The sequence below is a fragment of the Ursus americanus genome, chromosome 31, assembly GCF_024610735.1.
Source record: "Ursus americanus isolate L20-20 chromosome 31, mUrsAme1.1.p, whole genome shotgun sequence".
Classification (NCBI taxonomy): domain Eukaryota; kingdom Metazoa; phylum Chordata; class Mammalia; order Carnivora; family Ursidae; genus Ursus; species Ursus americanus.
The window spans coordinates 8848429-8870082 of NC_142157.1; the positions used below are offsets into that span (position 1 = coordinate 8848429).

The 21654-nt window shown below is 36.7% G+C and overlaps 1 protein-coding gene across 7 annotated transcripts in view; it reads left to right on the forward strand.

Annotated features, from left to right (window-relative positions):
- ZNF438 (zinc finger protein 438) overlaps nt 1–21654 on the forward strand; it is a 172311-nt gene that overhangs the window by 50331 nt on the left and 100326 nt on the right. Inside the window, exon 1 of one of the 7 annotated variants that reach the window (XM_087857572.1) lies at nt 7028–7082. The exons of the other annotated variants lie outside the window; for them this stretch is intronic. The gene's annotated coding sequence lies outside the window, so the exon portion shown is untranslated. Of the gene's footprint in view, nt 1–7027; nt 7083–21654 lie in introns of those variants that run through there. 7 annotated transcript variants of the gene reach the window in all.

Sequence of the window (21654 nt, forward strand, 5' to 3'; positions counted from 1 at the left end):
AAGTACTATGTATAAGAAAACTGTAGTGGCTATATTAATATCAAAGTGGGCTTCAGAACAGGTGATGTTAATAAGGTTAAAAAGGGACACTTCATAATGATAAATGGATCACTTCTTCCAGAAGAAATGACTTTAAATTTAAATACAACCAATATGCTACATTGTCAAAATACATGAAACAGGAACTGATAGAGCTGAAATAATACATTGAGAAATCTATTATAATTGGACATTTCAACATTGATAAAAGTAATTGATGGGACAAGTACAAAGAATATCAGGAAGGATATAGATGTATGTATAACACTGTAAACTAATGTAATTTCGTTGGTATTTATAAAACATTCCACTCAAGAATAGCAGAGTATATGTTCTTTTCAAATGCACGTGGAACATTCATCAACAATAGACCACCATATGCTAATATATAAAACAAGTCTCATTAACTTTAAAATAATGGAAGTTAGGTATAGTATGTCCTCTGACCCCACCAATTAAGTTAGAAGTGAATATCAGAAAGATATCTGAAAAATCCTCAGTATTTGTAATTACGCCAAATGCTTCTAACTCATTTGTAAAATAAATAAATAAATAAAACAGGGAAATTAAAAGTTGTCTTGAAGTGAATCAGAATGAAAACACATAAAAATCTTTGGGGTTTAGCTGAAGCAGTGACCAGACAAATATTTGACTTTAAATACATGTATTAGAAAAGAAGAAAGGGATAAAATAAGTGATCTAAATATCCACCTTAAGCTAGAAAAAGAAGAGCAACTTAAAACCAAAGTAAGTAGAAGGAAGGAAATAATCAACAAGATCAGAAATCGAAGAGATAATCAAGGAAACCAAAAGCAGGCTTTTTGAAAAGATGAATAAACCTCTAGCTAGTCTAATCAAGAAAAATAAAGAAGAAGGAAAACACATGTTAATAAGTATAATATCAGGATTGAAAGAAGGGATATCATTACATATTCTACAGAAGTTAAAAGCATATAGAAGGAATATTATGAACATCTAGAAATAAGTTTGACAACTTTGATGAAACAGATAAATTCCTTGGAAGATACATTACTGAAATTGACTCCAGAAGAAATAAAATTAGAGTAGTACCATATCTTAAAGAAGTTATATTCTTAGTTTAAAACCTTTCCATACTAACAAAGCAAACCAGAAACCAAAACCGAAAGAATTCCAGTTCCATACATGTTTTAACTGATGAATTCCATCAAACATTTAAAGGAGAAATAATTCCGAAAATAGAGAAAGGAGGAACACTTCTCAGCTAATATTAGGTATTATGTTGATACCAATCAAGATACATTCCAAGAAAATTATGAGCAAATATGCTTCATGAACATAGATGAAAAATTTTGAACAATTAGCAAATCATTTGAATCCAGCAATATATAAAAAATGGTTTATCCTGGGTGTGCACACTTGGTTTAACATTGGAAAATCCCCTAGTATAAGTCATCACTTTAACAGGAAAAATGGGAAAAAAGCTATATGATCCTGTGAATAGTTGCAGAGAAAGCAATGGACTAAATTCAAGAGCCATTCATAAAAAATTCTTAGGAAGCTAAAAACAGAAGGGAACTTTCTCACCTTGAGAAAAGACATCTACATATAACCTCTAACTAAAGTCTCATTAATGTCACAAGTTAGAATGCTTTCCCCCCAAGATAAGAAACAAAGCAGGGATGCCCACTCCCCTCCTTATGTCTGTCTAACACTGTGATCACAGCCAGTGTAATAGGCAATAAAAAGAAAGAAATGGCATACAGATTGGCAAAGTAGAAATAAAACATCTCTATTTGCACATAACATGATGATGTATAGAGAAAATGCCGAGAAATCTCTCAAAAGCCACCAGAATTTGTGATTGAATCTAGCAACATTGTAGGACACAAGGTAGATATACAAAGTCAGTTAGTATGTGTATATACGAGCAATGAAAAATTGGAAATTGAAAATTTAAATATATATGGAAATACAAAGGACCTAGAAAAGTAAAAAAAACAAAAAAAAAAACAAAAGAATTGACAAAGAAGAGCAGTACTGGAAGTTTCAAGACTTCCTCTACTTTTTAAAAAATTTATTTATTTGAGAGAGAGTGTGTGCTCGTGAGCAGGGGGAGGGACAAAGAGAGAGGGAGAGAATGTTAAGCACTTAACTGGGAGGGAGAGAATCTCAAACACTTAACTGAGTGCAGAGCCCAGTCACAGGGCTTGATCCCATGACCCTGAGATTATGACCTTGGCCAAAATCAAGAGCTGGATGCTCAACCAACCTAGCCACCCAGGTGCCCCAAGACTTCCTCTACATTTTAAAGCTTCCTCTTTAAAACGACAGTGATCAAAGCAGTCTTGCCCTAAAGTAGATATTTATCAATGGAATAGAATAGAGAATCCAGAAACAGACCCACATATATATGGTCAATTGATTTTTGATAATTATGCCAAGATAATTAAATGGAGAAAGGATGGTAGTAGAACACCTGGATATCCAAATGTTTTTTTTAAAAATTAACCTCAACCCTTACTTCTTCATGTACAAAAATATCTTGAAAAGAATCATGGATCTAAATACAAAAGACTAAAACTATAATACTTTAAGAAAAAAAAAATCACAAAATATTCGTGAACTTAGGATAGGCAAAGATATCTTAGGACACAGAAAGCATGAACCATAAAAGAAAAATTGACAAATGGGACTCTATCAAAATTTAAAACTTCTATTCTTTGAAAGACATCATTAAGAAAATGAAAAAGGTAGTCTTTAAAACAGAGAGAACATATGCAAAATATATATACCTGACAAATGACTTGTGACCAGAATATATAAAGAACTTTTACAACTCATTAATAATAAGACAACTCAGTTAAAAGAAAAATGCACAAGAAAATAATGAATGGCCAGTGCAGCACAGGAAAAGAGATTCAAAATCATTAGACCTCAGAAAAAAAGCAAATCAATACAATGAGATACCACTATATATTCATCAGAATAGCTAAAATTAAAAATTAAAAAAGAGCAAGTGTTAGCTGAGATAGAGACCAATTGGACTTTCATATATTTTGCCATGGGGAAAGTTAAATGATAAAACTATTTTAGAAAACAGTTTGGTAGTATTATAAAGGTAAACATTATTGCCGTAAGATGCAACAATTTTACTCAATATTTACCCAAAAGAAAAAGAAATCAGTTTACACATACACTGTACCTGAATGTTCATAGCACCTTTATTCATAATAGCCGCAAGCTAGGACCATCAACTAGTGACTAGATAAACACATTGTGGTATATCCATGCAGTGGAATGCTACTTGGCAATAAAAGGGGCTAAAGTGCTGATACACACAGCATGAATGACTCTCAGAAACATTATGCTGAGTAAAATAAGCCAGACACAATACAAATTCTGTGATTCCATTTACTGCCTTGGATTACTATATCAGAAATGTTAGGAAAGGCAAATTTAATCTGTGGTGATAATAAGCATACAAATTGTTACCTGCTGCTTCAGTGTAGTTGAGAGTTCAGTGTAGTTGGCCTGGATTAGGTATGAGAAAACTTTTGGCATGATGAGTGTGTTCTGGTGGTGATTATATGGGCATACGGATATATATGTTTGTAAAGTGCATTGAAATATGCATGAAAATGCACATATTTTACTGTATATAAACTATACTTCAGTAATGTTTTTTATATTTTTAAGATTATATGAGAGAGAGGGGGTGTGAGCAGGGGGAGGGGCAATAGGGGAGAGAAAGGAGGAGGGAAAGTATCCCAAGCAGACTCTGTGCTGAGTGGGGAGCCCTTTGCTGGGCTTAATCTCATGACCCTGAGATCATGACCTGAGCTGAAACCAAGAGTCGGATGCTTAACTGACTGAGCCACCCAGGCACCCCTAGTAATACTGTTTTAAAAAACATTCCACAAATTTGAAAGTAATTTAACTAGCAAAAGATTAACTCTGTCTAATAGTAGAAGACCTCTGTGTAGGACTGAAACTGAGTCAACCTGAAAAATCCATTTAGATCAATCAGTATACACAATAAAAACAATACTACAGGAGGAGCGCCTGGGTGTCTCAGTCCTTAAAGCATCTGCCTTCGGCTCAGGGCGTGATCCTTTTTTTTTTTTTTTTTTAAAGATTTTATTTATTTATTTGACAGAGAGAGAGACAGCCAGCGAGAGAGGGAACACAAGCAGGGGGAGTGGGAGAGGAAGAAGCAGGCTCCTAGCGGAGGAGCCTGATGTGGGACTCGATCCCATAATGCCGGGATCACGCCCTGAGCCGAAGGCAGACACTTAACCGCTGTGCCACCCAGGCAACCCTCAGGGCGTGATCCTGGCGGTCTGGGATCGAGCCCCACATCAGGCTCCTCTGCTGGGAGCCTGCTTCTTCCTCTCTCACTCTCCCTGCTTGTGTTCCCTGTCTCGCTGGCTGTCTCTGTCAAAATAAATAAATAAAATCTTTAAAAAAAAAAATAATACATAAATTAAATATCCTTAAACAAGGAAAGAGAATAAATGAATTCTCAGTATACTTTCTAGCCTATGATTTGTATTGGAGTAGGACCCTAGCATCCTTATAATTCATTGATATACTTTTCTGACTTCTTAAATTGATACTTGGTAATGTCCTTGGCACTAAGATGAATCCAGCTAAAATGAAGCGATTACGTATAATTCATTCTGGGTTTGGTTTATTATTCTTTTGCATTTTTCTCATTAGAATATGTGCATAGTACTCCAATGTCTCTAGAATCTATTCTTCCTTTTGGAAACAGAACCTTTAGATTTCACCTAGAAACTACATTGCTTTGCTTCTCTTGCAGCAGGGTGTGGCTTTGTGACTAATAGTAGTTGAAATGTGATTGTATAAGGTTACCTCCTTCAAAACAAGCCACGTGCCCTAGACTTTCTCTTTTCCCTTTCTGTTTGGCTGGGATGTTTCACCAGGTATAGGAGCCATCTTAGGTCCAGAGCTGGAAGTCATGTGAAGGATGATAGAGCCAGCTTAGGTCCTTGGTGATCTTATAAAGCATACCTTTCCCTGCCACCCTGTATTGTAACATGAAAAAGAAAAATTTCCAACTTGAGCTACTGTATTTTTTTAATCTTTTTTTTTTTCAAAGATTTATTTATTTATTTTAGAGAGAGAGTACGAGCAAGAGGGGCAGTGGGAGAGGGAGAGGGATTCTCAAGCAGACTCCACACTGAGTGCAGAGCCCCTCACAGGGCTTGATTTCATGTGACCCTGGGATCACAATCTGAGCCAAAACCAAGAGTTGGACACTTAACTGACTGTGCCACCCAGGCGCCCCTGAATCTCTTTGTTATGGAGGAAAGTTTATACGCTAATCCAAAGGAAAGCATTTAAGAATTCTGTCTTTCTCTTTGTACTTTTGGGCCAATATATATTAGTGTGCAGCCTCAATTAAAATTATTTAGGAGAGTGTTTCTCAAAGTTCAAGTTACTTGTAAAACTTTAGGTACTAATTATTAATAAATGATATACAGGTTTTCTTCAACTTACAATGGGGTTATGTCCTGATAAGCCCATTGTAAGTTGAAAATATCTTAAGTCGACTATGCATTTAATATATCTCACCTACCAAACTTCATAGCTAGCCCAGCCTACCTTAAGCATGCACAGAACACTTGTATTAGCCTGCTGGGCAAAATCCTCTAACACAAAGACTGTGTTATAATAAGGTGTTGACTATCTCATGTAATACATTGAATGCTCTATTCAAAGTGCAAAACAGAACGGTTGTATGTGTACAGCATGTTTTTAAGCCCATTCGTTGTTTACTCTTGTGATTGGGTGGCCGATGCTGCCCCTGCCTGGCCTCGTGAGAGTTCAGTGTTATTGTTACCAGTTTCTCCGTGTTATGTTGTTAACCTGGGAAAAGTCAAAATTCAAAATTTGAAGTAAAGTTTCAACTAGCATTATTTATCTGTTATGTTGTCAACTTTTCTATAATTTTTTTGTCTAGTCTGCCAAGGACTTAAAGATATAAATCACTAATTTATTTTATTAGTTTTTCCTTATATTTATATCAGGTTTTGTTTTGAAATGTGTGTTAATGTATTATTTGCTGTCAACATCTCAATTGATAATTATACCTTTTGTCAGAATAAGATGACTTCCTAAGTTTTGCTCTGTGCTTTGTGTTTTAGCTGACATGAATATTGCTACCTTAGTTTATATTTCCCTGTCTTTATATTTATTATATTTGTTCTTTCTTTGTCGTGTCTTTTAGATATTTCCTAAAAGTAGATTATAGCTAGATTTCATTTTTTATTCTACTGAGAACCTTTACCTTTTGAGGGTATTTTAATTCACTTATATGTATTGTCAAATTGATCTAATTGGTTTTACTTCATTTATCTTGTTTGAAGCTTTCTGTTTTAAATTCTTTTTTGTTTCCATTGTGTTTTGGACTTTTCGCTATTTGATTTAAAGTTTATCTTTGTTTAATTTGGTTTTGATTTTCGGAATTTGTGGGAACATTCCCAGTTATTTACTAGTCAGCTTGTTTTTTAAGATGTCCCTGTCATTACTATATCAAGTAACACAGGGCATGGCACTTACATTCTCATTAATGTTTGCTTAGTGACAAAAGCTGTCCTCTCACTGCTCTGAGTCTCTGATAGGCTGTTAGCCTATCTTGAACACTCCTCGTCATGTGATGACCTCAAGTGGGTACCAGCTCCATTCCCTTTCTATAATAATGGAGCTTGTTTGGGGGGCTTTCCCATTTTTTTGGCATTGTATTTAAAGACTGTTTAGGGAAAAAGGGTCTTAGACAGCACTCGGTCTTGTCTTGGAAACAGTGTGGAAGGAAGAAGCCTATAGTGGTTGCTAGGGGTAATATCTTGAAGAAAACAGTGATGTTGCGAAGTTATTTGTAGAAATGGAAGTCTTTTCTTTCTCATTTTTTTTTTTTTTTTAGCAGATAATTATGTGGCTGGACTACCAAGATGTAGGGAGTGAGGTGAAGCTGAGAACAGCCTCTCCGATATTGCGGGTTATGGTGAAGTTCTTGCCAAGAGACTCATCTTGGTGTGGTATGTGGAAAGCCTTTTTTCCAGCTTTGGTTCTCTGTTTTGCTTTGTGACCATGGCAAAACACTCAACTTTTCTGGGCCTCAGGCTAGATCTGTGAAATGAGGAAGATGACTCTGAGATCCTTTCTAACTTTAAAACTCCATGACTGACCCCGGCACCAAGGATAGCAAAGAGGTTTCCACTTGACAACATTTTTATTTTTAATTTCATTAAGCAAAGAAGTCAGCTTAAGTTCACCTCGCAGAGTCAAGAGGAATAAATCACTTGTCTTACTACTCTGAGTGAGGAGAGTAAGAAGAAGGGATCATATATGACTTGTGTGTTTATGCTCTGACCTAATATTAGGTAAGTGACACATGCTGTGCTGGAGATCCCAATTATAACGCCTGGAAGTAGTCTGGTCATAGAATGACTCAGAGGAATGTGAAATCACTACTTTTCCCTGAGAAAGCGGAGAGAGATATTTATCTAGACTCCCAGAAGGTGTTTCTAGGATGTGTGATTGTCTCGAGATTGAGGATGCTGGGAGGTAGGCCCACTGTGTGATAATAGACAGCAGACTAAAGGTCACACTGAAGGTCTTTCATGGATGAGTTCCTGAGTGGTCAAAAGGCTGCTAGCACTGAATTCTTGTTTCACAAGATCAGCAAGAGGATGCTGCCCGAGCTGGCTTTTTGTCATAAGCTGAGCTGGACATGGTCACAAGCAGGGTGGGCAGATAGAATTCTGAAATAATGAACATGTCACAATTGTGAGAGAGCGAGGAACCAGTGCTGACTGAATAAAATCTATACAGCAGTCAAAGGGTGACTCTTTGAAGACAGGCTTTGTTCTGGCTCGATTCTGGAGGATGAGCCACCAACAAAGGCTTCCTCCAGGGCAGCGTGGAAAAGATCATGCGGCAGACGTTGGTTGCTTTTCTCCTCTGTAGTCAGCACTTTGAGGAGTTTTATTTCCCTCTCTACCAAGAGCTTCTAGGGGAAACAGAATTGTTTCATTTCAGAAATGCATTTTGTTCTAGTAAATAAAGACATATCATGAATAAATCCAAGTAAAATTCAAACTAAGTTAGAAGCTTGGATAAAAAATGCAGGGGATAGGCTTTTATGAAGTGCTGTTGTATGGTAGACCCACCTAGGGATGCAGAGATCAACATTCAGTGGCCTCTGTCCTCAAGAACTGAAGTTAGGTGGGCAGATAAATGGCTAATACTTTTTTTTCTTGGTGGAGGAAGACCTTCGTTACTGATAGTAACAACCTGAATTCTAGACTCTTCTGTGGGACACTGGATTCCTCTTTTCTTCAGCCTGTACATAGAGGGGTACTGTATGTCATTATTATGCAGAAGGTTATTCACATTCTGCTGGACTACTCGGGTGAAGAGTTGGAAAGCACAGCTCTGTGCAAAGGAGTTGTCATGGCCATGGGCTTGCAACGTTAAATTGCTAATACTATGTTTCGTTAAGTTTTTACAGATCATCTACTCTAAGCAAGGCTCTGTGCTAGATGTTGAGACTACAAGGTAAGATAGAATCCCGGTTCTCAAGATATTTAGAGTCCAGAAGGAGATGAGTAATTGGATAAATAGAGCCCAGGATACATGGAGACATACGGGAGGGACTCAATCATTAGAATGCACAGGAGAGAATGAGGCAGGGAACTTTGCATGTGTGTTTTTTTTTTTTTTTTTAAGATTTTATTTATTTGACAGGACAGAGACAGCCAGCGAGAGAGGGAACACAAGCAAGGGGAGTGGGAGAGGAAGAAGCAGGCTCATAGCGGAGGAGCCTGATGTGGGGCTCGATCCCACAACGCCGGGATCACGCCCTGAGCCGAAGGCAGGCGCTTAACCGCTGTGCCACCCAGGCGCCCCAACTTTGCATGTGTTCTAATAGAACTAAACAGTGTCAAAGAACCTGTTTCTTCAGTGGTTGTAGTGAGCTGTGCTTAAAGTTCTGTTTTTTTCCAAGAGCTGTACATTTCTGATGTTAAGGATAATAACAGCCAAGAATTTGACAATGTTTTACTCTGTGTCAGGCACAGTTCTAGTGTTTACGTATAACCAGTTAAGTTATCCTTACAGTCGTCCTATAAGGTAGGTATTAGTATTAACCTAGAAACTGAGCCACAGGGCAGTTGAGTAATTTAACCTGACCGATGACAGGTAGTATGTAGTAGATCTGGGCCTTGTTTCCACAGTTGATGTTCTTAACTACTGTGTGAAGTTAAGCTGTCTAAAATCAAGAGAGTTGACTACTAGAAGAACCATTGTACATTTTTGTAGGTCCAGCAGCTTAATATTAATGAGTCTGCCCCTGAGCATCTAGGAGGAAAAAAAATGTCAATACATGTGCTTCTTATTTTCTAGAAACAAAGCTGTATATTATTATAATTATTATTGGAATTGCCGTGTAGCAGCTACAAATTATAACTAGAATATTTTATTTGAAATTATAGGAAGATACCTTTTGATCAGATACTGTTCCCCATTAATTGACCAAAAGGGGCTTTCTTGAATTTTGAATGTATCTAAAGAGATTGCACAGCCTTCCACAATCACTGAATCCCACAGCTCTTTGAGGTGGGGATTTCCTATTAATTCCAGTGTCTCCTGGATAAGGAAGAGGCTACTTTCTCTATCGGTCATCTGTTGAAATGTCTGTCTCTTTTTTACAACAGTGGAGACCTTTAATTTATAAGCTGGATTTGTAAATTGAAGGGGCCCAGGCTGGTTGGGTCTGTGGTGCATGTGGCTTACCTCCGTGCCTGAACCACGGGAGGCCCGCTATTTGCTGCACTGAGGGAGTTAATAAGAGCTTTTGTGACCTGGTTTGCCCAGAGTTTAGGGGCTCAAATCTAGATGGTCTGAAGGAAGAAAGAATGGGATGAAAAAGTCAAAGTTATGGTTGTAAACTAGAAGGAAAGTTAGAATTTTAAAACCAGCATCAATATAGCACGGACAAGAATTAGAAGTTAGGAAGAGTCTAGGAGGAAAGATTTTTAATTAGAGCAGCACTCAAGACTTTTGAGATTGTCATGATGATTTTAAATAGGCAACCTTTTGGCTTTAAAAATAATCAAGGACTTGACTTTCTGTCTGTGGTTTATTAAAGGTAAACACATAGAAAATTTAAAGGGAAAAGGTAATCTTTTTCTGTAAAACTGTTTTGATTTATGGCTTCCTGGACTTTGAAAGACTCCTTGCCCTTTGATTAAATACATTGAGTTGTTCTAAAACTTAATAAATATATTTTTTGTGCACCAGCAAGTATTTTTAATACAGCAATTAGGAATATCATTAGGAAGATTATTGAGAGCAGTATGTAACATAAAACTTGAATGGTATTACTAAAGAAAATGAGGTTTCAGACATTGGCTACATTAACTAAAAATAGAAGTACACTTTACATGTACTGCTGAAATCAACTATAGGAATGAAGAAACTTACTAAGATTTCGTGTAAAGATATTTTCTATTTTGCTTTTTAAAAAATGAATTTTATTTACAGAAGGAATACATATATACTTTGTTTAAAAAAAAAAAGCATTACACATCACAGTTCCCTTTGACCACCACCTTCCCATCCTCCCAGAGGTCATCATTTTGTCATTTATTCGTCCAAAAGTTTTTTGGAACATTTATATGTATATGTTTGTATGCACAGAACGGATATTTATGTTTTGCATAAATGTTAAAAAAACAACCCACGGGAATGTATTGTTTGCTTGTTAATTTTAAATACAGCCTTCTGTCATGTTTTGTTTTTAATTCTGCCATAATGTTATTAATCACAGCTGACGTTTATTGAGTAGTTATTATGTGCTAGACAAGATATTTAGCATTTTCATGTAATTTAGCTTAATAATCTTCATAATAAGCTTCAGAGGTAAGTAAAAATAGATGGTTTTATACGAATACATTTTCACCTTTATCATACCTCCCATTTACATTAAATTACTAATTCCAGTAGTTTATCATTCTTTAATAAGACTTCAAAAATAAACATGTGGAATGATTTGTAAAAGTTGGTAAGAATATAATATTTAGCTCTGTTAGTTTTGTTACTCTTGCTCAGTCAGCCTTTCACTACCAAGTCCCCGGAGCAGTGTCTTTGCTAAGCCACAAGGCCGGGATGTGAGGGGGACTCCAGCTCACCTTTTAGGAATGAAGAGGTAATTTGTGTCGTATCTGACTCATTCTAAATGAAGAACAGACAACCCCAGACATTCCTTACTAGTTAATGGTTTTAAAAGTCCTTGCCTGTGATGATGTCCTTATTTTGGGGAACAGTTAGAGGTTACAAGACCTAGGTGGAAGGAGGTTTGTTTTTGCAAGATGCTTCTCCCTGTGCGATGGACGAGGAAGCAGAGAGAGGCTGCTGCAGTGGGAGCCAGGAGGATTTTCTTTTTATGGGAATTGGTAGAAAGGGAGTGATAGTGAGTGGATTGGGAGGAAAAAAAGGTGGTGTTTATTATGTATTCCCTGATTTTGGAGTTTGGAGGAAGATATTTTCAAAATTTCATGACAAAATAAAGCACTTTTAATGAATGAGATAGCTCTTTAGAAAGCTTTAAATCTCAGCTCTGCTGCTTAACTAGCTGGGTGATCTCGAAAAAGCCACTTTATGCTGTTTCAATCAAATGATAATAACATCCACTTTATAACATTGCAGGGTTGAAATTATATAAAATATTTTATACATTGGGAAGTATTGTACAAATGTGCAAATATTAGGTGATATTCTTACTATTTTTATTATCATAACTCTTGTTGAGTCTGTTGTCTACAGTTTGCCTGTTTTAACTATTGCCTCTGTACTGAAGATTTAACCTCCTTGTTGCTTCTATCCTTTATTATTTGCAAGAGAGTTCTATATTAGGGCTGTCTTATTTTCCAAATAGAAGAGGCCTTATTGCTGAATCATTTAACAAACATTGAAGGCCTAATATGTATCAGTCAGCATTTCTTTAGGCCCAGTTTAAGAACTCAAAATGTCATTGACAGCAATTCTCAAGGAGGGGAGATATGCTGAAGGTCCCAGTAATCATCATTTCATTGTCATTATACATTCGTGTTCGTAGACATTTTTGATCTTTTGTCTTCAAGGTAAAAGTAAACAAATATAGATTAACATCTGTGTCCTTAGAAAAGTGTTTGTAATAAATTCTGTTGTACTGTGACATTGTTTGAAAAAACAATCAAATTACCTTGCTGTGGTTTCTTTTTGGTTATAATACTTAAATTATTTTGAGATCGCAAATAACGTTCAGTGGGGATATGAGGTGTTTGTTTATCAGAACAGGACATGGGTGAATGATGGTTAAGAAGTGCTGAAAGTAATTGGGGCGCCTGGGTGGCACAGCGGTTAAGCGTCTGCCTTCGGCTCAGGGCGTGATCCCGGCGTTGTGGGATCGAGCCCCGCATCAGGCTCTTCCGCTATGAGCCTGCTTCTTCCTCTCCCACTCCCCCTGCTTGTGTTCCCTCTCTTGCTGGCTGTCTCTATCTCTGTCGAATGAATAAATAAAATCTTAAAAAAAAAAAAAAAAAAAAAGAAGTGCTGAAAGTAAGCTCTCGTTTCCAGATGAGGAGGAAGTTGCCCTGAGTTTCCATTTGGTGCCCTTCGGGGTCCTCATTTAATGGGGAACTGATCTTTGTGTGAAAGCCCACTCAGACGTCGGGTTTCTCATTCAGAATTTGTTTATTGTTTTGCTCCCTGTCATTCCCTTAATTCTTCTCCTAACATAAAGGTTGTAGCAACTCCCAGTGCATGGAAAGAACAAGCACCGTTAGCTTATTGAACAGTCATCAGACTGCCTCTTTGGGAGCAAGAATGAGACATCAGTCGTTTAAGGCAACTGGGAAGTCTGCAATTTAAATCTCATTGGCCATTTGACTGATGTGCCATTTATTATACAAAAACACTTACTGGTATAGGCTATTTCTTGAAGAAAATACATGTACTCTGGAGGAGGCACTGTGCTGGAAAAAAAAAAATCCTTCGGTTTTATTGTTCCTCTTCTGGATAGTTCTAAAAAGATAACCCTTTTGACTCTCACTGGTGGTTTGCTTTGTCATCTCTGTTTACTTTCTTTCAGTTCTTAACCTACTCTTTGTGGCAAGCCACCTCTATCCTGAAGTTATACCAATGAAAAAAGTTAAATCTTATTTCAGAGTGATCTGTGAAATTCCATTCCATATTTTAAGCTTAACCATTGAAAATATCACTTTTTTCATTATTTTGCTGCCCCACCCATGCCCTCACTGCCTGAGGACCATGGATAGAGTTTTTTGTTTGGTTGGTTGGTTTTTGTTTTTAATTAATCTCTTTTAAACTCACCTGTGTATAGAAACCGAGCATTTCCCCTTTTCTGAAAGGCAGTTGTGGTAAGAGTAGCTTGTCTTCTTGAGCTCTCAAGCCAGGGTCTCTAGAGGAGTCTAGGATCTGCACAGTCATACTTGCTTTTTCAAATTAGAAGCAAGAAATATTTTAATTTGCCTTGACTCCCAACTAAACTGTTTTTTAACAGAGTTCAAAATCAGTTGACTTCTCTGAGCTTCTGGCTTATAATGCTGAAGAACTTCTACATAGAGTAGATAAAGGATGGAGTAAGAATTTCTGATTCAATTGCATATTATTTATTGTGGAAAGAATGTTTTCCCTACAGACTGACTAGGAACAAGATGTTTAAACATAAGCCAGGGTGGAGACCTGTTTGTTTGGTCAGCTTCAGAGAAGCCACGTTTCCCTGCTTGTGATGCGTCTGCCAAGTATTCTGTCCCCCCACCCCCGCCTGATTCTTCAAGTTTCTTTGGAATTTTTACTTAAGGCTCTGTTGGATAAGGCAGTGATAGAGTGCATACGTGGCAATTAGAAAGGCTAAAGGCGGTTTTCTGGAGCAACATGATTTTATCATGTCGTGCGTTTTTGCTGGGCTGTGAGCGTGTGTGTGTTTGTATGTGTGTGTGTGTGTGTGTGTGTGTGTGTGTTTATATAAAATGGCTTCTTTCCTTTTTCCCAGTCCCCCTCTGCTGTTGGTCTGTGTATTCACATAGCTGGATGGCTGCAGGACTCCATTTATCACAGGCAGTAGGAGGGGGAGTGGAGATATGAAAGGGTTACTGTTCACATTTCCTGTGTAATTCCCTCTGATCTTACTGAGCTGTAATTTCTTTCTTGATGTTAAACATTCCCAGGCTCCTATAACCTTCTAGCCTGTTTGCTCTGGCCAAGTTTGTCCCAGGTGATCATGTAGGCGGACCTCCTGTTTTTAAAGACTAGAAATCTCTCCTTCCTTCGTGAGATAGGCTACATGCTCATTCCTTTGCAATCCCAGAAGAAATCCCTGCGATATAACACCAGAACAGAGCATAACCTACTAGTTTCTAAAATCAAATTTAGCAGCCAGGTTTGTTGTCCAGTTAACTGTGTAGATTTTAAAATCTCCTGATTCCTGGTTTAGTGAGTTTCTAGTTAAATGAAAGCCCATTCATCTGTTAAAAGATCTCATTCTTCCTTCTAACAACACACTTGAAAAATGGGTTCTGATTCTAAAAGAGTAAAATTTGACTCTCCATGTTACTTTCAGCTTGCTTAGTTGCTAGACCATTTTAAGTTGCCTCAGAGGCAAAGCTGCTTAACTGAAACTGCCACATTTCTGCTTCAGTTCAGTTCACAAGGTTGTAGTTGAGCATAGGGAGGCTACTGGTACTGGTAATTTTCTCCTTTTTCTCTGGTTTTAAAAGTATATAGCAGCTCATTTTTATTCCACAATTTTTTAAATATACATTTTTGTGGTTGGCAAAAGGGTTTCTATTTTTGCCTTTCCCCTTACGTTTTAGAAGAAAATGCTATGCTCCCGTGATGCCTAAGAATATGTCAGCAGCTGCTGGTGAATTGATAAGGGCAGGGGGTCCCTGGGCCAGCACTGCCCTCATTGTTAGGGAAGGAGTGTTTCTTTAGACACGGCTCTGCGTCAGTTTGCTTGTGTTGCTTATGGCACATCTCTGTGTCTTCATTCAACAATTTGGGAACCTTAGGGCTTGGGGACAGACAGAAATGAAACAATGTCTCTTTGAAGGAGTTTTGAGGATAATTTAAGCTTGCTGGTATTTAAGCCAAAGTCAGCTATTTGCATTGCTTAAAACAGTGAGATAAAATACTCTTTATGCACCTTAACCATGTGTAATACAGTTTTACATGGAGGTGGGTAGATGAATTTTTAGATTGATTCTGTGTGGATCTGCCTTAGAGAGCCAACACGAATGGTTGATATTTCTCATTCACCTTTAGTCCCCCTAAGCCTTAAACAGAGCCTGCCATGTAGTAAGCTTTCAGTGGTTTGTTGAATGAGTGAATCAGACTGCCAGATTACTTCTGTAGATTCTTAATTGTTCTGTTTGTGTATTATTATGTACATGTCATATAATGTTTCACTCGCCCTTTCTATTAGTCTCTAATGATAGATCTCTTTCGAAGTCCTTTGTTATTAGACAGTTAATTCTCTCAAAGCATTCTGTGCCCAAGTCCATAATAGTGTTGTATACCTGGCTGGTCTAACCATGTCACTGCTGTGTTATAGAAAACAATGAGATTTAGTCATAAGTTACTTAAATTATAGATAGTCTGTTAACATTTCCTGAAACTGATAAGCCCATTCACTATTGTCATAATGGAAAAACACTTACATTTTCTCCCAAGGAATATCTATTCCTAAGACCATCATAAAGCTCTGAATAGTAATGTCAGTCATCAACAAATACTAAATAAGATGTGCCACAGGATGGCTTTCAGACTTTTCAATGAATAGGATTCATACACTAGTCAAGTTAAACAGCAACTTACAGTACATTAAATGTGCGTACGTGCTAAGCGAGTGGCCTGAACAAGAATCATATAAATTAGTGGAAGGAAAAATCATTTTGACTTGAACTGGAGATGGTGAGAGATTTCATAGAGGAAGCGTGAGTTGGGTATGAGACCAATAGTTGAGTTTTAGATATAAAGGAATAAGGCTATCTTACATTTATAAATACCAGTCATAGTTATCACACTTCCTATTCCCAACAGCAATGAAGAAACAACAACAACAAACTTAAGTATATGATGGAGCCTTTTCTCCATTGGTGATTTATTTATTCCTTATTTTTTAGTGAAGTGCAATTTCAGAATACCTTCCACTGAGTCCATACAACTCTGTTAGTTACCATAAGGATTCACTTCAGTAAAAAGTCCTCCCAAATGAAAATTTCAGTGGGAAGACAGGATATATATTGAAAAGTTATCATTCACGATTATACTTCGGTAATAAAGGCTCCATCCAATCTCAGTGGCAAGTTTAACAGACTTCACTGCTGACTTATACCTTGATTTGAAGTCTAACATACAAGGAGATAAATCCAAATTCATTGTTTTTTGTTGCACAGGTATAGGTAACTGTAGTAACTATATAAAAATATAAACTCACAGAAATTTTTTATTAACCTCTTAAAGATTCTTCTACAGTAAAGCAATTACTGTAATAATACCCCAATCAAATCCAGTTTCTTGGTTTTGTGAAGCAAATTAAAATATGGCTAGAATTTACATTGAGACCCTTTGTATTTACTTGCTATTACTCACTGTTAGGAGCAAACACTTTAGTGCATTTAATTTTAAAGCCAAACTTTTATCTCTAGTTTATTCTTTTATTGCATAAACAGTCAAAGGAAGAACAATACAACAAAGAAATGAAACCAGTTTCTCTAACATAGTAAAGATAGAATCTTAAGACAGTCTGCTGACTTTACTGTTTAGTCTTTTGGCCTGTAGCATATTTATGTGACCGTATGCATATTTCTGCATATCCTCATTTATTCAACTGTTGCTGTCAGTGTGATGATGAAGGGAGACTATAATCAGTGCTTGTTTCCCGCACTGTATTTTTGCCTCAGTCTTTCAAAGATATCGCTAGGTGATCCATGATTAAAGAGTTTGGTAGTCAGCTAATTTTATGAAAGGTGGGAGCATCTCAGTGAAGATTGATATTTTATTTAAGCCAGTACTTCCCAAATGTATTTGACTTTGGAAATGCCCACGGCTTGCCTGCCTGCCTGCTTGCCCTCCACCCTTCCCTCCTAACTTCCTTTTAGCGTCCTTCTTTTCTTTTTTAAGAATACTTATTAAAATCTCCTGTAGAACAAGTTTCAGGAATCATTACTATAAAGTTTATACACACACACACACACACACACACACTATTTAGGTCTGTTGCTTATGTCCATTTTGCTCTTAATCTCTACCTTTTCTAGGGTGTAAGATGGGTTATAGAAGGGAGAAGAATAATGTTTAAGTCTTGCTAGCTATTTTGATATCGTGTGCAGTGGGAAAGAGGCTCCTTTATAAAAACAAGATTTAAGATCGGTGTGAGGATTTCAAGAGTTCTTACTCTCTGCATTTTATAAAGCTCCGAACAAACAGTTGACCAAGCATAGCAGCAGTTATCTCTGGGGAGAGGAGTAGAGTGGATTGGAGATAAAATGGGGCTTACACTTTTTACTAGACATATTTCTGTTTTTGTTTGAGTTTTTTCATTAGTGTAAATTTCTTTTGTAAAAATTTTAAGCTCCTTAAAAATAAAGAATGAAGTAAAAGACCTTACTAGTTGAGAGAAATTCTATAGAAGAATTGCTTACTCTAAGCTTTTGTAAATAGTAAACTCTTTGGTGTTTTCAAACTCACTTTGTTTAAAAAAAGAAAACAAAAAATTGTAAGCCATTTTTTTTTTTTAGAAACAAGATTATATGAAGTAAGGTAAATCTGATAGATAAAGTTAATATACCTTGTCCTTGCTACCCCTGTTTCTTGTACATATTTCAGTTGTTGCTATAATTCACTGTGCCATCATTTTCTATTTTTGTGCTAAGTGAGGGACAGTGTCTTATTTGTCCCTGTATCTTTAGTGCCTAACTGTTCACCATGCCGAATACTTAGTAAGATTTGTTAAGTGTGAATGTGGGTGTGTGTTGGGGGAGACTTAATTTCATAATTATTCCTAGGAGAATGCATTAGTGATTGTCACTTTGAAATCTTAAGAGGAATATATTCTTTTGAAAACACCTTTAAGATATACTCTTTTGTTTTTGTATTATATGTGTCTTCTTTCAGAATTTAAAATGGTATTCATTAGTACACATAATATAAAATAAACTTTTTTTTTTTTTTAAAGATTTTATTTATTTGACAGAGAGACAGCCAGCGAGAGAGGGAACACAAGCAGGGGGAGTGGGAGAGGAAGAAGCAGGCTCATAGCAGAAGAGCCTGATGTGGGGCTCGATTCCAGATCGCCGGGATCACGCCCTGAGCCGAAGGCAGACGCCCAACCGCTGTGCCACCCAGGCGCCCCTATAAAATAAACTTTTAATTAAATGAGTAAAATAACAAAGTTGGAGGACTTTGTTACTTCCCCAATTCGAAATTCAATATCAAGTAACAATAACCAAGACAGTATATCATTGGCATAATGATAAGCTTGCAGATCAGTAGAGTGGAATTGAGAGTCCCAAGAATAAACCCTTATACTTTTGGCCCATTGATTTTTTTCTTTCTTTCTTTTTTTTTTTTTTTACAAAGCTGCTAAAGACTATTCAATAAACAAACGGTCATCCTTTAAACACATGGTTCTGGAAAAACTGGATATCCATATGCAAAAAAATGTACTTCCTCACAAAAATCAACCATACACAAAAACTAGCTCAAAATTAATTATGGACTAAATGTAAGAGCTAAAACTATGAAACATCTGAAAGGAAGCGTAGAAGAAACTTCCTGACCTTGGATTGGGCAAAGAATTGTTGGATATAACACTAAAAGCATGAGACATAGAGGAAAAAAAAAAAAGGATAAATTTGACTTCATTAAAATTAAGAACTTTTGTGCCTCAAAAGACACTGTTAAACTGAGAAGACAAGCCACAGATATTTACAAATCATGTCTGATCAAGAATGGTATCCAGAATATATAAAGAACTCCAACAGATGAATGATGAGAAAACAAACAACCCAATTAAAAAATAAGCAAAAGAATTGAAAAAGCATTTCATCAAAAAAGACATAAATGACTAATAAGCACCTGGAAACGTGATCATCATTAGTTATTAGGAAAACGCACATTAAAAACAGTGAAATACTACTCCATATCCACTGTGAGGCCTGTTGTTAAAAAGACATAATATTTCCTGCCTAGGATATGGGGAAACAGGAACTCCCATACATTGTTGGTGGGAATATAGAATGGTATACCCACCTTGGAAGACAGTTTGACCATTTCTTTAAAAATTAAACCAACTTAACATATGCATTAGTCAGGTTTCCAGAGAAACAGTCAATAGGATGTGTCTATGTATAGGGAGAGATTTATTTTAAGGAATTAGCTCATGTAATTGTAGAAGTTTGGTGGGCCCAAAATGTGATAGGAGAGGTTGACAGACTGTGGACTCAGGAAGTAGTTGCAGTTTGAGTCCAAAGCTACTCTGCTGGAAAACTAGGAAGAACCGATGTTGCAGATGAAGTCTGAAGGCAGTCTTCTGGGGATTTGCCTCTTGCTCGGAGAGGTTGGCCTTTTGTTCTATTCAGGCCTTCCACTAATTGGATGAGACCCACCCACAAAATGGAGGCCAATCTGCTTTACTCAGAGTCCACCAATTTAAATGTAAATTTCATGCAAAAACCCTCTTCCAGAATAATGTTTGACCAAATATCTGGGCATTGTGCCCAATCAAGTTGATGCATAAAATTAGCCATCACACCATAAAACCCAGCAATTCCACTTCTCAGAATTGACCCAAGAGAAATGAAAACATATACCCACACAAAGACTTATTTGCAATTGTTCATAGTACCTGTATTCATAATAGACAAAAATAAGAAACAATTCAAATGTCCATCAACTAGTAAATGGATAAACAATATATGGTATGTCCATACATGAGAATACTCTTCAGCAATTGAAAAAATGAAAATATTGATACACTGCTATAACATGGATGAACCTCAAAACTATTATGCTAAGTGAAAGATGCCAAATTCAAAAGACTAAAAATTGTATGATTCCACTTGTGTGAAATATCGAGGTAGAGCCAATCCGAGGAGTTTTGGGGGTGGCAGCAGGTATTACTGCATATGGACTTAAGGGGATATTGAGGAGTGAAGGAAATGTTTTGAAATTGGATTGTGGTGATGATTACACACCTCTGTAAACTGACTAAAACATTGAACTGTACACTTACAACAGGTGAATTTGATGTATATAAATGGTACCTCAGCATTGTTAAAATAATAGTTGATAAAAATGGGACAAATGGACCAAGGGCAGGACACACAATGCATCTCATAAAGTCCCAATATTTCCTTGAGGAGGTCACAAATTTTGCTCTAAATTTTCTAAAGAGACCATTCTAAGATGAGATATTTTTTACTATGTTCACAAGATCAAAATTTATTAGCATTTTAGGAGAAACCTGATAATTATAATTCAAAGAAAAATGTATCCTTTTATTCATGGTGCAACATATTCAGCTCTGCCCTCAACAGCATCCTTGTAGTAAATAACTGAAGACTCTCTTCTCTAGAACTGTTTCTTAAACCTTCCTTCTATACAGTCCAGTGGCTTAACATCAAAGGTACTTCACTAAATACAACAATGCTGGGTGAATAGGAAGGAGAGTGGTAAAAGGACAAAGCCAACAATGCTGCTCTTTGGTGGTATGTCTTAGTCCAGACATGCAGTTTTAGAATAATGAAGGGATGTACCAGATAGATATGCAGCAGTCCTGCAGAAGCTTTTTTGTAAAAACTGAGTAATGGTTAAGTTTAGCATTTTACTCCCTGACGAGTACCTGGAGTGTAGTTATTCTCAGCTACAGGTTAGATATGGAGCCATTTGCTTTAATAGCTAGATTGGGAGTATGGTTGGCATCCTCTTAGGAACGTTGGGGAGCCTGAGGAGGAAAAGTATCAGAATAGACTGTCTACCGTCTATGAATAGGGGTAGTCTGAAGAAATGTGTGCTGATGGGTTATGATTCTCCCTGAGAAATCATTTTGGCTGTTCTCCAGTGCTTAAACCAAGGGATCATTCAGGCTCTGAAGACAGTATAACGTGGCCATAGATACTAAACTTGGAGTAGTATGGTTTTCATTATAAATTTTCAAAAGTGATATATGTGTGTTGTAAAGCATTTCTAACAGTTCAATTCATATATGAAGTATAGACTACATAGAATAAAAAAGTAAAGTGTCCTGTCTTTTCTTTATCCCCTTCTTATTTTCCTGATAACGTATATTTAAATTATTTCCAGTTTTTAGCTTACAATGCTGTGGTAAACGTACTGGCACAGGGCACTCCTCCATTTAAATAAAAATTTGAGTGCACGCACACATACTTACACAATTACGTATGTATGTGTGTGTGTGTGTCTATGTATGTGTATATTATCACTTTAGTAACAGCTGTTACTTGTTCTGTACTTCATAATTTATTTTAATACAGCAGTATTTCTTTATTTTATATTTTAAAATGCTTTAGACTACTACCAATG